Source organism: Pristis pectinata, chromosome 12 (genome assembly GCF_009764475.1).
Source record: "Pristis pectinata isolate sPriPec2 chromosome 12, sPriPec2.1.pri, whole genome shotgun sequence".
Lineage (NCBI taxonomy): Eukaryota > Metazoa > Chordata > Chondrichthyes > Rhinopristiformes > Pristidae > Pristis > Pristis pectinata.
Genome location: NC_067416.1, coordinates 51,267,444 through 51,284,488, shown reverse-complemented (window position 1 = coordinate 51,284,488; position 17,045 = coordinate 51,267,444). Strand labels below are relative to the sequence as shown.

Below are 17,045 nucleotides of genomic sequence, written 5' to 3'. Positions count from 1 at the left end.
ATGGATAAATCTCCAGGGCCTGACCAATTGCATCTCAAGACCTTGCAGGAAGAATAGGAAAGAAATTTCATGGGCCCTGGCAGAGTTATTTGCATCTTCCTTAGCCAGGGGTGAGACACCAGAAGTCTGGAGGGTGTGCATTGATTTAAAAAGGGCTGCAAGGACAAGCCAGGGAACCACAGGCCAGTGAACCTAACATCAGTGGTGGGAAATTACTGGAGGGGATTCTGAGGGACAGGACCTACCAGTGTGTGGAAAGGCAAGGCCTGCTAAGGGACAGTCAGCACGGCTTTGTGAATGGGAAATCGTGTCTCACAAACGTCACAGTGTTTTTCATCACAGGCGGAGGACTGTGCCGGGCTGCCGTGTGGGGAGCAGGCGCAGTCTGGCTCTTTGGCAGTTGCAGACACGATAAGACTGCAGATGCTGGAATCTGCCGCAAAAAGACTGCTGGAGGAACTCGGCAGATCGAGCAGCATCTGTGGAGGCAGAGGGATGATTGGTGTTTCGGGTGAAGATACTGCATCAGGACTGAGTGTAGAGGGAAGACAGCCGGCATAAAGAGGTGAGAGGGAGGGGGGAGGCAGAGGTTGGGAGGTGGAACCAGGTGAGGTGGGAGATGATGGGCAGGTGGAGGCAGATGGGTTGGGGGTTGGGGGGAGGCAGAAGGTAGAGACATCGGCTGGAGCTGATGTGGAACCAGATAAGGGAGGGAACGTGAGCAGGTGGCAGCAGCTGGGGCAGGGGTAAGTAGACAGAGGCAGAGAGATGACAAGTGAAAGCTGGGAAGGGAGGAAGGATGATGAGCAGATGGAATCAGGGGCGGGAGGGGAACGGATCTCGGGAATGGGCGGTGGGGGAAAGAGGGAGGAGGAAAAGGTGAACAAAAGGAGAATCTGGGAGGAGTGGGAAAGGAACGAGAGTTGGTCGCCTGAAACTGTCAAATTCAACGTCCGTACCTTTGGGCTGTAGGCTCACCAAGTGGAATACAAAGTGCCCTTTTTCTAGTTTGTGTTTGGCCTCACCATGGCAGTGGAGAAGGCCGAGGACAAACAGGTCGGTGTGGAAATGAGGAGGGGAATTGAAATGACCTGGAACCAGAAGCTCGAGGTGGCACATCATCCTTCACCATTTCTGCGTCAGGTTATGTGGTGGTGGAGCTGCCGTCCAAAACTAGAGGCTCAAGGTGAAAGGAGAAAGATTTAAAAAGGATTGGATCGGGTGGCAGCTGAGGGAATGTTTCTCATGGGGGAAGAATCCAAATTTTCAGCAGCATGGTTTTGGGCTGAGGGGTCACCTGTTGACGATAAGGAAAATTCTGTCACTTTTCCATCAATCAGAGAGACAGGGTGAGAGAAGCATCGACAAAATACATTGCAGTCATTCCCACTTTTGAAAGCATCTCCTTAAACTCTGATCACCAGGCATCAATCTTAGTTGCTTAGTTATTGTATTCAGGACAGAAATCAATGAATTTTGTTTGAGGTGGTGAATGGGGAATCAGGTAGGACAATGAATGAGGCACAGGATCTGTCAGGACAGTCCTGTATTGCATTGACCCAACTGTATGACATTCAGCCCATTGAGAACAGCCACATGTTGAAAAGAGCTGGGAGTAGCACAGTAGTGTAGCGTTTAGTGTAATGCTATTACAGCGCCAGTGACCCAGATTCAATTCCCGCCGTTGACTGTAAGGAGATTGTATGTTCTCCCTGTGTCTGCGTGGGTTTCCTCCCAGATTCCAAAGACGTATGGGTTGGGAAGTTGTGGGCGTGCTATGTCAGCGCTGGAAATGTGGAGACACTTGCAGGCTGCTTCCAGAATACTCTGTGCAAAGGATGCATTTCACTGTGTGTTTCGACGTACATGTGACTAATAAAGATATCTTCAATCTTAAAAAAAAAGTAGAGTTAAACACCATTACTTTCACCCCGAGGCTGGATGGATGGGGCATGTCACAGAAAGATACAGCACAGAAACAGGCCGACACAGTCCACAACTCCACACTGATCCCACATTCATCCTTTTTTTAAAATTCTCCCGACATTCTTGTCGACTCTCCCCAACTTCTCCCACTCACCAAGGGCAATTTACAGCAGCCAATTGACCTACCAACCAGCATGTCTTTGGGACGTGGGAGGAAACTGGAGCTCCTGGAAGAAATTCCCAGTCACAGGGAGAACCCCCACACAGCCAGTACCCAAGATCTGGATTGAACCTGGGCTCCTGTCACTGCAAGGTAGCAGCTCTATTAGCTGTGCTGCTCTAATATCTGGGACAAGATCCCTGCTGAGCTCTTGTCTTTGCCATGATTATGCCTAAAGTCCTGCAGGAAATTCCAGGGGAAGCTCTTCACCCACACAGTTCAACAATGTGGAACGTGTCACCACACGGAGGGATGGAGGTGAACGACAGGAATGCATTGAATGGGAAGCCGAATGAGCACAGAGCTCGTAGAGCTGCTGCCTCACGTTGACAATGTTCAATCCCGACCTCGGGTGTTGACTGTGTGGAGTTTGCACCTTCTCCCTGTGACTGTGTGGGTTTCCTCCCATGTCCCAAGAGGTGCGGGCTGAAAGGTTATTAAAGGACTGTAAATTGTCCCTAATGTGTGGGTGATGAGTAGAATCTGCTAGTGGTGGGGGTGAAGCAGGGTGTGGTCAATGCAAATGTGGGCAGAATTTTAAAAATGTATTAATGTAGGATCAGAGTAAATGACTGGTTGATAATCAGTGCAGACTCAGTGAGTCAAAGGGCCCATTTCTGTGCTGCGTCTTTTTATTCCTCCGAATATTCATACAGGGTGAGATGGGAGGAGGCTGGTGTGCAGCAGAAACACTGGAAGGCACCAGATGGGCTGAATGGCCTCTCTTTCTACTGTTCATTGTGTGCATTGCAGAGACAGGAAGGGCCTTAGATAAAGTGTTTCAAACAGAACTACTTTTTTTTAATCAGAGATCCAGAACACTGAACTCTAACTCAGTTAAAGAGATTACAAAAGAAAATCAACTGTGCCCAATGACTAGGGTTCAACCCTGGGCGAGATCAGCAGCTTCGACAGAATCCAACCCCTATGAACACAAGCAGCACTTGTGAATTTGTGTTAGATTTCAGTAGCAGTGATGGTTGTATATTGAGCTGGCAGCATGTTTAATCTTTCTCCACAGTGTGAATTCGCTGGTTTCAGCAGCTGAGATGATGAAGGGAATCCCTTCCCGCACTCAGAGCAGGTGAACGGCCTCTTCCCGGTGTGAACTCGCTGGTGCATCATCAGACTGGATAACACAGTGAATCTTTTCCCACACGTTGAGCAGGAGAACAGTCTCTCCCCAGTGTGAACTCTCTGGTGCGTCATCAGGTTGGAAAACTGAGTGAATCCTTTCCCAGACTTGGAGCAGGTATACGGCTTCTCCCCGGTGTGAACCTGCTGGTGATACTTCAGGCTGGATGACACAGTGAAGCCTTTCCCACACGTTGAGCAGGAGAATGGCCTCTCCCCAGTGTGAACTCGCTCATGTGCCTGCAAGTGGGTTCACTAAAGGAAGCCCTTCCCACACTCAGTGCAGATACACGGCCTCTTCTCTGTGAATTTGTTGGTGCATCAGCAACTGGAATGACCGAGTGACTCCCTTCCCACACTCAGAGCAGGTGAATGGCCTCTCCCCAGTGTGAATTCACTGATGTTAAGTTTGAGATTCCCATGAACAAGTCCTCTGCTTCTTGTATCCTGTAAAAGAAATTTACAAAAGTGATCAAATGGTACAGGACAGTATTTCAGCTGAGATTTTAGTCTTTGTAGCGAGCTGTTATAATAATGACAAACACAAGCTTGAGGAACAACGTCATCTTCCATCTGGGAACATTGCAGCATCCAGACTGGCATCAAAATCTCTGGTTGTCTTTCCATCTATAATCAGAATGGGCCATTTCTGCCACTTCCCTTTGTTCTACCCGTTGCCTCCCTCACCTACTCTGCCACTGAAATTCAATGTGTTTTCTGTCTTTCACTGTTAAAAGGGGTATCAAACCCAAAAGATTCCCTCTTTCTGCAGATGGAGACACAAGAGACTGCAGATGCTGGAAATCTGAAGCAATACATAAGGGAGCTGGAGGAACTCAAAGTGGGTCAGGCAGCATCTATGGAGGGAAATGGACAGTCAACATTTTGGGTCTTGATACTGTTGGACTTGGCAATGGTATTGGTTTATTATTGTCACTTGTACTGAGGTACGGTGAAAATTGTGTCTTGCATACCGATCGTACAGGTCAATTCATTACACAGTGCAGTTACATTGAGTTAGTACAGAGTGCATTGAGGTAGTACAGGTAAAAACAATAACAGTACAAAGTATCACAGCTACAGAGAAAGTGCAGTGCAGGTAGACAATAAGGTGCAAGGTCACAACTAGGTAGATCATGAGTTCAGAGTCCATCTCATTGTATAAGGGAACCGTTCAATAGTCTTATCACTGTGGGATAGAAGCTGTCCTTGAGCCTGGTGGGACACGCCCTCAGGATCATTGAACGTGAAGGGTAGATGATTAGACTCACTTGTTGGAGATTGTCATTGTGTGGCAGTTTTGTGGTCCAAATGTTGTCTGCCACTTAATATTCCAGAATAGATGTGTTAGATACCATTCTATATCCAGACAGAATAGAACATGTTCTCAGTGGCAGAAGGAACCGAGGACACTGAACATAGTTGAGTTGTAAAATAACCATAATTAACAAGGACTTTTGTTTCTTCAACACAGTGTTAACTGACACAATTTAGCCACATGGGTAAATTACTTTCACAATACATGTTTTTTTTATTCACTGGCTGTTGGACTTAGTCCCTTTTTTGACCTCAGTCCCAACTATAGTTCTTACCTGCAATGATTTGGACATCAGCAGTGTCTGGAGACCTGTCCCAATCTCAGTTTGCTCATCTGTGTTTCCAGACTGCCTGCAGAGCAAAGGCAAAGTGCTTTTTGCAGCAGAATCAATGGCCACATTTATACCCACAATCCCCAGGGCTCCAGAAATGGTCCCAGCAAAACAGTCATTCACCAGCCGGGGCCTGGAGTCCACCTTGGGCCGGGCCGGCAGAGAAAGCAGCAAAATCAAAATATCTATCCCAACCTGAAATATACCCAAGGACACTGTCACACAGTTCTCTGTAGCAAGATGGGCATTAGTAAGTTTCTCTTCCATAAGGCTATGCTAACTCTGATCAATAAGTTACAATTTTTCCAACAATCAACCAGATCAACGGGCAGTGTCCAAACTAAAACATTAACTCTATTTCTCTTTCCACAGATGCTGCCTGACCTGCTGAATTCTCCAGCAGTTTCTGGTTTTACTTCAGATTCTGGCATCTGCAATTTCTTTTTAAAAACAGGGCAAGGAGAACGTTTCCGATTGAGAATGTCTCAGTGGCCCCCGGGTCCCCAGTCCCTTCCCTCATTCCCCCTCCATCATTCTGTCCTCACCCCCTCCCCATTCCCCCAAACCCTGCCCCTTCCCTCATCTCCGCCCTCATTGCCCCTCCCCATTACCCCTCTCTGCTTCCCCCTCTGCCCCCTCAGTCCATGACCCCCTCCCCCTCATTCCCCCTTACCCATCCCTCTCAGTACCCCCTCCCGTGTTTCCCCTCCCCGATTCTCCTCATCCCTCTTTGCCCCCTTCTGCACATCTCCTCCCCCTCATTTCCCCACTCCATTCGCCCTCCTCCCCATTTCCCCCTCCCACCTCCTCCCTCATTCCTCCTGCCCTCACCGCAATTCCCCACCCCCTCAATCCCCCACCCCTCCCCCTCCCTCCCCTGCTCCCCCTTCCCCCTCCCCCCCATACTTAACAACGGCACGTCCCTTCCTGATGAACTTAACACATTCTATGCACGTTTTGAACTGAAGGGAGGTGGATTGTCACCATCCACCCTGACAGCCTCCAATGCAGCTGAACCTGTGATCACAGGGGAAGGCATAAGATCAGTCTTCCAGAGAGTGAACACGAGGAAAGCACTTGGCCCAGATGGTGTCCCTGGCCGTGTGCTCAGATCTTGAGCTGATCAGCTGGCAGAAGTATTTGCAGATATATTTAACCTCTCCCTGCTTCAATCACAGGTTCCCACCTATTTTAAGAAGACCTCTATCATGCCGGTACCGAAGAAAAGCAAGGTAACATGCCTCAATGACTACCAACCAGTGGCTCTGACATCCACCATCATGAAGTGCTTTGAGAGGTTGGTCATGGCACGTATCAACTCCAGCCTCCCAGACAACCTGGACCCACTGCAATTTGCCTATCGATGAAACAGGTCTACAGCGGATGTGATCTCCCTGGCCCTATACTCAGCTCTGGAGCACCTGGACAGTAAAGACACCTACGTTAGACTTTTGTTTATTGACTACAGCTCTGCCTTCAATACAATAATCCCAAGCAAGCTTGTCACCAAACTCCGAGACCTAGGACTCAACACCTCCCTCTGTAACTGGATCCTGGACTTTCTAGCAAACAGACCGCAATCAGTGAGGATAGGCAGCAATACCTCCGACACTGGTGTCCCACAAGGCTGCGTCCTCAGCCCTCTACTCTATTCCCTATACACTCATGGCCGTGTGGTGAGATTCTGCTCTAACTCCATCTACAAGTTTGCAGATGATACCACCATTGGAGGCCGTATCTCAAACAGCGATGAAGTGGAGCACAGGAAGGAGATAGAGAGCTTAGTGGAATGGTGTCATGACAACAACCTTTCCCTCAATGTCAGCAAAACAAAAGAGCTGGTCATTGACTTCAGGAAAGGGGGCGGTGTACATGCACCTGTCTACATCAACAGTGCTGAGGTCGAGAAGGTTGAGAGCTTCAAGTTCCTGGGAGTGAACATCACCAATAGCCTATCCTGGTCAAATCTCGTAGGCGCCACGGCCAAGAAAGCTCACCAGTGCCTCTACTTCCTCAGGGGGATAAAGAAATTTGGCATGTCCCCTTTGACACTCACCAACTTTTATCGATGCACCATAGAAAGCATCCTATCTGGATGCATCAGGGCTTGGTATGGCAACTGCTCTGGCCAGGACCAGAAGAAACTGCAGAGAGTCGTGGACACAGCCCAGCGCATCACGGACACCAGCCTCCCCTCCTTGGACTCCGTCTTTACCTCTCGCTGCCTTGGTGAAGCAGCCAGCATAATCAAAGACCCCACCCAACCAGGTCATTCTCTACTCTCCCATCGGGCAGAAGATACAGGAGCCTGAGGGCACCTACCACCAGGCTCAAGGACAGCTTCTACCCAACTGTGATAAGACTTTTGAATGGTTCCCTTATACAATGAGATGGACTTTGACCTCACAATCTACCTTGTTGTGACCTTGCACCTTATTGCACTGCACTTTCTCTGTCGCTGTGACACTTTACTCTGTACTGTTACTGCTTTTACCTGTCCTACCTCAATGCACTCTGTACTAACTCAATGTAACTGAACTGTGTAATGAGTTGACCTGTACCAACGAAATGCAAGACAAGTTTTTCACTGTACCTCGGTACAAGTGACAATAATAAACCAATACCAATACCAAAATACCAAGCCGAATGCCCCAACGTAGTGACGAGAGACATTCACTGTTTGTAAGTGGCTCCTTTTAACAAGATTCACTCAGCTCGGACCTCACAAGCGGACGCAGAGTTGGGAATTTCTTTTCGGGGACACATGCGAGTGATTCCGGAGATCGGGGGGCGGGTTTAGCTTCACATATTGACGGGAGAAGTGCTTCTGAGGAGTGGAGAGTATAAAAAAGATGGTTTTGTGTGCAGTGTAACGAGGAGATGGCTCCAGGACCAGTGGACACCAGGTTTAAATATTTTTGCTAAATCATCCAAGGCGGTGCCAGCGTTTTGGCGCTGCAAGATCTCCTTTGTTTTATCTCTGTCTCTCTCTCTCTGTCTCCCCCTCTCTCTCCCAACGCTCTCCAGGCTGCCGGATCTCGAACACCCGACCAGGCGGCGACGCTGTGGCCCTTCCCCCGGCAGAGACATCGGCTTTGCCCCCGCTCCAGCCTCCTCTCCCCGCACAACTGAAAACTCCATTCACCCAGCTCGACTGAAGGCTCCTCCGTTCGGAAGCCGGAACCAGCTCCTCCCGCCGCAGAACCGCACCTCCCGTCTGCATTAAAACAGGACAATCCCAGAGCAGGAGGGACAAGCGGCTGAGCACAGCGGGGCGGGCAGCAGCGGTCCCGGCAGAGGACCCTCTGTCGGGTCGGGCCCTGCGTCAGATTTTGCTCAAGTCCCGGGACCCAGATCTGGAGGGGAGGGGGAGAAGTGGGAGGGCGGAGAAGAGGAAGGGGGAGGGGAGAGAGGGCAGAGAGGGAAGGGGAAGGGGGAGGCCAGATGAAGGGGGGAGGGCAGAGGGAGAGGGGGAAGCGGGAAGCGGAGGGCAGGGGAGGGGGGAAAGGGGGAGAGTGAAGTGGAGAGACGGAAGGGGGAGGGCAGAGGAGGGAGGGGAGAGGGAAGGCAGAGGGGAGGGGAGCATTTTGTGTGTGTTGCTTTTGACATAACACCTTGGTTTCAGATTCACGATATCACTTTCCATCTTGGTATAAAATTCAATCATATTCTGATCTGACCTTGCACCTTATTGCACTGCACTTTCTCTGTAGCTGTGACACTTTACTCTGTACTGTTATTGTTCTTACCTGTACTACCTCAATGCACTCTGTACTAACTCAATGTAACTGCACTGTGTAATGAATTGACCTGTAGGATCAGTTTGCAAGACACGTTTTTCACTGTACCTTGGTACGTGACAATAATAAACCAATACCAATACAATCGCCAAGTCCAACATCACCAAGACCCAAAACGTTGACTGTCCACTTCCCTCCATAGATGCTGCCTGACCCACTTTGAGTTCCTCCAGCTCCCTTATGTATTGCTTCAGATTTCCAGCATCTGCAGTCTGCAGAAAGAGGGAATGTTTTGGGTTTGATACCCCTTTTAACAGTGAAAGACAGAAAACACATTGAATTTCAGTGGCAGAGCAGGTGAGGGAGGCAACGGGTAGAACAAAGGGAAGTGGCAGATATGGCCCATTCTGATTATAGATGGAAAGACAACCAGAGATTTTGATGCCAGTCTGGATGCTGCAATGTTCCCAGATGGAAGATGACGTTGTTCCTCAAGCTTGTGTTTGTCATTATTATAACAGCTCGCTACAAAGACTAAAATCTCAGCTGAAATACTGTTCTGTACCTCTTGATGACTTCTGTAAATTTCTTTTACAGGATACAACCAGCAGAGGATTTGTTCATGCAAATATCAAACACAACATCAGCGAATCCACACTGGGGAGAGGCCGTTCACCTGCTCTGAGTGTGGGAGGGGAGTCACTCGGTCATTCCAGTTGCTGATGCACCAACAAATTCATAAAGAGGCCGTGTATCTGCACTGAGTGTGCGAAGGGCTTCCTTCAGTCATCCCTCCTATGGACACACCAGCGTGTTCACACTGGGGAGCAGCCATTCTCCTGCTCAACGTGTGGTAAGGGATTGGCTCAGTTATCCAGCCTGATGACGCACCTGCGAGTTCATGCTGGGGAAAGGCCATTCTCCTGCTTGGGGTGTGGGAAGGGCTTTGCTCAGTCAACCAATTTGCTGACGCACCAGAGAGTTCACACTGGGGAGAGGCCGTTTACCTGCTTGACGTGCAGGAAGGGATTCACTCGGTTATCCATTCCGATGACACACCAGCGAGTTCACACTGGGGAGAGGCCGTTCTCCTGCTCAACATGTGGGAAAGGATTCACTCAGTTATCCAGACTGATGATACACCAGCGAGTTCACACTGGGGAGAGGCCGTACTCCTGCTCCGAGTGCGAGAAGGGATTCATTCGGTCGTCCCAGTTACCGAGGCATTAGACAGTTTGTACCGGGGAGAGGCTGTTCATCAGCTCGACGTGCGGGAAGGGATTCACTCATTCGTCTGACCTGTTGAAACACCAGCGGGTTCACACTGGGGAGAAGCCGTACGCCTGCTCTGTCTGTGGGAAGGGATTCACTCAGTCGTCGCATTTGCTGACACACCAGAGAGTTCACACCGGGGAGAAGCCGTTCATCTGCTCGACGTGTGGGAAGGGATTCACTCAGTCATCTCAACTGCTGATACACCAGCGGCTTCACACCGGGGAGAGGCCGTACACCTGCTCCGAGTGTGCGAAGGGATTCACTGATTCATCCAATTTGTGGAGACACCAGCGAGTTCACACTGGGGAGAAGCCATACAACTGCTCTGAGTGCAGGAAGGGATTCACTCAGTCATTCCATTTGCTGAAACACCAGCGAATTCACACTGCGGAGGAAGATTAAACATGCAGTATGCTAAATATACAACCATCATTGCTACTGAAATATAGCGCAAATTCACGTGTTGCAGGTGTTCACGGGGGTCGGATTCTGTCGACACTGCTGATCTCGCCCAGGATTGAACCCTGGTCATTGGGCACAGTTCATTTTCTTTTGTGATCTCTTTCACTGAGTTAGAGTTCATTGTTCTGGATCTATGATTAAAATAAAGCAGTTCTGTTTGAAACACTTTATTTGAGGCCCTTCCTGTATCTGCAATGCACACAATGAACAGCAGAAAGCGAGGCCATTCAGCCATCTGGTACCTTCCAGTGTTTCTGCTCCACACCAGCCTCCTCCCATCTCACCCAGTATGAATATTCAGAGGAGGAGAGGGATGCAGCACAGAAATGGGCCCTTTGATTCACTGAGTCTGCACTGATTATCAACCAGTCATTTGCTCTGATCCTACATTAATACATTTTTAAAATTCTGCCCACATTTGCATTGACCACACCCTGCTTCACCCCCACCACCAGCAGATTCTACTCATCACCCACACATTAGGGACAATTTCCAGCACTTTAATAACCTTTCAGCCCACACCTCTTGGGACGTGGGAGGAAACCCACACAGTCACAGGGAGAAGGTGCAAACTCCACACAGTCAACACCCGAGGTCGGGATTGAACATTGTCAACGTGAGGCAGCAGCTCTACGAGCTCTGTGCTCATTCGGCTTCCCATTCAATGCATTGCTGTCGTTCACCTCCATCCCTCCGTGTGGTGACACGTTCCACATTGTTGAACTGTGTGGGTGAAGAGCTTCCCCTGGAATTTCCTGCAGGACTTTCAGCAGATCGATGGCAAAGACAAGAGCTCAGCAGGGATCTTGTCCCAGATATTAGAGCAGCACAGCTAATAGAGCTGCTACCTCACAGTGCAGTCGCAAGTGTCTCCACGCTTCTGGCACCAACATAGAACGCCCACAACTTCCCAACCCGTACGCCTTTGGAATGTGGGAGGAAACCGGAGCACCCGGATGAAACACAGGCAGACACAGGTTTAGACAGGGCAGAGTTTGTTAAGTGTGTCCAGGACGGATTCCTGTCACAGTATGTTGACAGGCCGACGAGAGGGAATGCCGTATTAGATCTAGTAGTAGGTACCGAACCAGGTCAGGTGACAGATCTCTCAGTGGGTGAGTATTTGGGGGACAGTGACCACTGCTCCCTAACCTTTAGCATTGTCATAGACAAGGACAGGAGCAAAGAGGACAGGAAAATATTTAATTGGTGAAGGGCAAATTATGAGGCTATAAGGCTAGATCTTGCGAGTGTGAATTGGGATGACAATTTTGAAGTGAGATGTACTGTAGACGTGGTTATTGTTCAGGGATCTCTTGCAGGATGTTAGGGATAAATTTGTCCCGGTGAGGCAGAGAAAGAATGGCAGGGTGAAGGAACCATGGTTGACAAGAGAGGTGGAACATCTAGTTAGGAGGAAGAAGGCAGCATACATGAGGTTCAGGCAGCAAGGATCAGATGGTGCTCTTGAGGAATATAGGGTAGCAAGGAAGAAGCTTAGGAAGGGGCTGAGGAGAGCACGAGGGGGACATGAAAAGGCCTTGGCGAGTCGGGTTAAGGAAAACCCCAAGGCATTTTTCACTTATGTGAAGAACAGAAGGATGACGGGAGTAAAGGTAGGACTGATTAGGGATAAAGGTGGGAAGATGTGCCTGGAAGCTGTGGCAGTGGGTGAGGTCCTCAATGAATACTTCTCTTCAGTATTCACCAAGGAGAGGGGCCTTGATGACGCTGAGGACAGTGTTGGTGAGGTTAATGTTCTAGAGCATGTGGATATCAAGAGAGAGGATGTGTTGGAGCTGTTAAATATTAGGACAGATAAGTCCCTGGGGCCTGACAGAATATTCCCCAGGCTGCTCCGCGAGGTGAGCGAGGAGATTGCTGAGCCTTTGGATAGGATCTTCGAGTCCTTGTTTTCCACAGGAATAGTACTGGAGGATTGGAGGGTGGCAAATGTTGTCCCCTTATTCAAAAAGGTAGTAGGGGTAGTCCAGGGAATTATAGACCAGTGAGCCTTACGTCTGTGGTGGGCAAGCTGTTGGAAAGGATTCTTAGAGATAGGACCTATGGGCATTTAGAGAATCATGAACTGATCAGGGACAGCCAGCATGGCTTTGTGAAGGGCAGATCATGTCTCTCAAGCCTGATAGTGTTCTTTGAGGAGGTGATCAGGCAGATTGATGAGGGTAGTGTAGTAGATGTGATCTACATGGATTTTAGTAAGGCATTTGACAAGGTTCCACATGGTAGGCTTCTTCAGAAGGTCAGAGGGCATGGGATCCTGGGAAGCTTGGCCATGTGGATTCAGAATTGTTTTGCCTGTAGAAAGCAGAGGGTCATGGTGGAGGGAGTGCATTCAGATTGGAGGGCTGTGACTAGTGGTGTCCCACAAGGATCGGTTCTGGGACCTCTGCTTTTCGTGATTTTTATTAATGACTTGTATAAGGGGGTAGAAGGGTGGGTTGGCAATTTTCCAGATGACACAAAGGTTGGTGGTGTTGTGGATAGTGCAGAGGATTCTCAAAGATTGCAGAGGGATATTGATGGGATGCAGAGCTGGGCTGAGAAGTGGCAGATGGAGTTCAGTCCGGAGAAGTGTGAGGTGTTACACTTTGGAAGGACAAACTCCAAGTCAAAGTTAATGGCAGGATTCTTGGTAGTGTGGAGGAGTAGAGGGATCTGGGAGTCCATATCCACAGATCCCGGACAGCTGCCTCACAGGTGGATAAGGTAGTTAAGAAAGCTTATGGGGTGTTAGCTTTCATAAGTCGAGTTTAAGAGCTGCGAGGTAATGATGCAGCTCTATAAAACTCTGGTTAGACCACACTTAGAGTACTGTGTCCAGTTCTGGTCGCCTCATTTTAGGAAGGATGTGGAAACGTTGGAAAGGGTGCAGAGGAGATTTGCCAGCATGCTCCCTGGTTTAGAGAGTATGCATTATGAGGAGAGACTAAGCAAGCGAGGGCTTTACTCTTTGGAGAGAAGGAGGATGAGAGGAGACATGATAGAGGTGTACAAAATATTAAGAGGAATAGATAGAGTGGACAGCCAGCACCTCTTTCCCAGGGCACCAATGCTCAATACAAGAGGGAATAGCTTTAAAGTAATGGGTGGGAAGTTCAAGGGAGATATCAGAGGAAGGTTTTTTACCCAGGGAGAGGTTGGGGCATGGAATGTGCTGCCTGCGGCAGTGGTGGAGGCAGGTACATTGGGCAAATTCAAGACATTACTAGATAAGCATATGGAGGAATTTAAAATAGGGGGATATGTGGGAGGAAGGGGTTAGATAGTCTTAGGTGAAGTTTAAAGGTTGGTACAACATTGTGTGCCAAAGGGACTGTTTTGTGCTATACTGTTCTATGTTCTATTAAACCAGAGCACCCGGAGGAAACCCACGCAGACACACGGGGAGAACGCACAGACTCCTTGCAGACAGGGGCTGGAATTGAACCTGGGTCGCTGCTGTTGTACTAGCATTACACTGACTGCTACACTACCATGCCTGAGGGGTATGTGGGAGGGAAGGGTGAGATAGATTTTAGAGCAGGATAAAATGTCGGCACAACATCGTGGCCAAAGGGCCTGTACTGTGCTGTAATCTACGTTCTGAAGCAGGACTTCCAGGGTTGTAATCTCAGGATTGCGATGAAGGGTCTCGACCTGAAACATCGACTGTCCATTTCCCTCCGTAGGTGCTGCCTGTCCCACTGAGTTCCTCCAGCTCTGTGTCTGTTGGTATTGGTACTGGTAGTGTAGCAGATAGCATAACACTATTACAGCACCAGCGACCTGGGTTCAATTCTGGCCACTGTCTGCAAGGAGTTTGTATGTTCTCCCCATGTATCTGCGTGGGTTTCCTCCCACATTCCAAAGACGTACGAGTTAGGAAGTTGTGGGCATGCTATGTTGGCACCAGAAGCATGGCGACACCTGTGGGCTGCCCCCAGAATACTCTAAGCAAAAGATGCATTTCACTGTGTGTTTCGATGTACATGTGACTGATAAAGATATCTTATCTGGTTTATTATTGTCACTTGTACCGAGGTCCAGTGAAAAATTGTCTTGCACGTTGTTCGTACAGATCAATTTATTGCACAGTTCATTGAGGTAGTACAGGGTAAAAACAATAACACTACAGAGTAAAGTGTCACAGCTGCAGGGAAGTGCAGTGCAGGCAGACATTAAGGTGCAAGGTCATAATATGGTAGATTGTGAGGTCAAGGGTCCATCTCATCGTTTAAGGGAACCATTCAATAGTCTTATCACCATGGGATAGAAGCTGTCCTTGAGCCTGGTGGTATGTGACCTCGGGGTCCTGTATGTGTTTAAGAGACATTTAGACAGACACGTGAACAAGTAGGGATTGCAGGGATCTGGATTGTGTGCAGGTGGACGGGATTTGTCAGATTGGTTTGTCATCAGCACAGACTGGGTGGGCTGAAGGGCCTCGTCCTGTTCTGCATTTGGTTCTGTTCCCCATCAGAGACAACTGAGGGGTTTGCGGACCAGTTAGCCCGACGTCAGTGGGGATCAGTGCTGGGACCCCAGCGAGGTCGGCAGGGTTGTTAAGAAGGCGTATGGAGTATTGGCCTTCATTAGTCAGGGTGCTGAGTTCAAGAGCCACGAGGTGATGTTGCAGCTCGATAGAACTCTGGTCAGACCACACTTGGAGTATTGTGTTCAGTTCTGGTCGCCTCATTATGGGAAGGATGTGGAAGCTTTAGAGAGGGTGCAGAGGAGATTTACCAGGATGCTGCCTGGATTGGAAAGCATGTCATGAGGATAGGTTGAGTGAGCTTGGGCTTTTCTCTTTGGAGAGGAGGAGGATGAGAGGTGACTTGATAGAGGTGTACAAGTTGATCAGAGGCATAGATCGAGTGGACAGTCAGAGACTTTTAGGGCGACAACGGCTAACACGAGGGGACATCATTTTAAGGTGATTGGAGGAAGGCATAAGGGGGATGTCAGGGGGTAAGTTTTTTTACACAGAGAGCGGTGGGTGCGTGGAACTCACTGCCGGCAGAGGTTGTGGGGGCAGATACATTAGGGACATTGAAGAGACTCTTGGATAGACACATGAATGATAGAGAAATGGGGGGCGATGTGGGAGGGAAGGGTCAGATAGATCTTCGAGCAGGATAAAATGTTGGCACAACATAGTGGGCCGAAGGGCCTGTGCTGTGCTGTAGTGCTCGATGTTCTATGGGTCACCAATCGGGCACACTTGCCTTCATCGGTCGGGCACGGGGCACGAAAGTCAGGAAGTGGTGTTGCAGCCGTGTAAACCCTCAGCGGGCTCACACAACCGCACGTTGTGGAGCAGGCAGATCAAACCGGAGTCCTGCAGCACAGGGGCCGGGAGGTTGGCGCCGAGCGTGGCGGCTGTGGCAGGGGATTCAAAGGGACGCGGAGGGGAGGGGGAGTTGGGGGGATGAGGCCGGGCATTTACCTGAGGAGTCGGTGGGCAGGGAAAGCAGTCCAGGGCTGATCGGAGGCGATGAGCACGGGGGCAATGGAGAGTGAAGGCCTGAAGGAGCCAAAGATTGATCATCTTTGTGGAGACTCTCAGGGTCACTGCCCGTGTCTTTGCTGCTTGTGCATCAACTCTCTTCCCCTTCACACAGATCTCCAGAGAACACGGGTTACTGCAATAGTCGAGTTTACCTTGATTGGCAGCGAACTTTGTCCGGCCGATATTGAAATCACAAGGGCTTTGGAAAAGCTGGTGAGTAAACTCATCGGCCCCTGACACCGTGACCCACTCTCTCTACCCGTGAGGTACTGGGGACGGACTGAGTGTTATCGATTGGTCACTGACACCGTCACCCACTCTCAGTTCCTGTGTGTGTGTGTGTGTGTGTGTGTGTGTGTGTGTGTCTCTCTCTCTCTTTCTCGCTCTCTCTTTCTCTGTCTGTGTGTGTCTCTCTCTCGTTCTCTCTGTCTCTCTCTCTCTCTCTCTCTGTGTCACTGTCTGTCTGTCTGTCTTTCTCTCTCTCTCTCTGTGTCACTCTGTCTGTCTCTCTCCCCCTCCCAGTACCCCCAGATACCCGAGATGTATTGGTCTTGAAGCTGAGATGTGACCAGTTCAATATTAAAGTGTAAATATTTCTGCTCCCCTCTCCCTCCTCCTCCCTGCTCCCTCCTCCCTCCTCCTCTCTGCTCCCTCCTCCCTCCTCCTCCCTGCTCCCTCCCCCCTCCTCCTCCCTGCTCCCTCCTCCTTCCTTCCCTACCCACAGAGTAAATCCCTGCTCTCCTCCATCCCGGGAAACAAGTGTCCTGAATGTCAACGTCAACCCACAACGGAAGAGATGTGTGTGAGTGGGAGCCGATCTCCGTGGGACTGTAGGGACCCTCTACACCCTGCGTCACTGCTTCACAGACACACACACACACACACACACACACACACATAGAGTACACCGGCGTCACACAACGACGGACCTGTCCCCACCGGTACTGTACCCCGGCATTACACAGCGACAGACCTGTGCTGAGCTACAGGTGACACTAAATGTGCAGCAAACAGCAACTTGAAAATAAACAGCAAACAAATAAAGTTTAAATCATGTCCGATTTATCTGCAGCCTGAGGGCAAACACCCGCAGAGTCATTTACCAAGGCTTCGTCTGTCCAGCGATC

General features: G+C 49.6%; 1 protein-coding gene across 3 annotated transcripts in view; it reads right to left on the bottom strand.

The window, feature by feature from the left end:
* The window catches only part of LOC127576556 (zinc finger protein 229-like), a 67,256-nt gene that overhangs the window by 12,539 nt on the left and 37,672 nt on the right, over positions 1-17,045 (bottom strand). The window contains exon 1 of one of the 3 annotated variants that reach the window (XM_052027100.1): positions 8,075-8,347. The exons of the other annotated variants lie outside the window; for them this stretch is intronic. The gene's annotated coding sequence lies outside the window, so the exon portion shown is untranslated. Of the gene's footprint in view, positions 1-8,074; positions 8,348-17,045 lie in introns of those variants that run through there. 3 annotated transcript variants of the gene reach the window in all.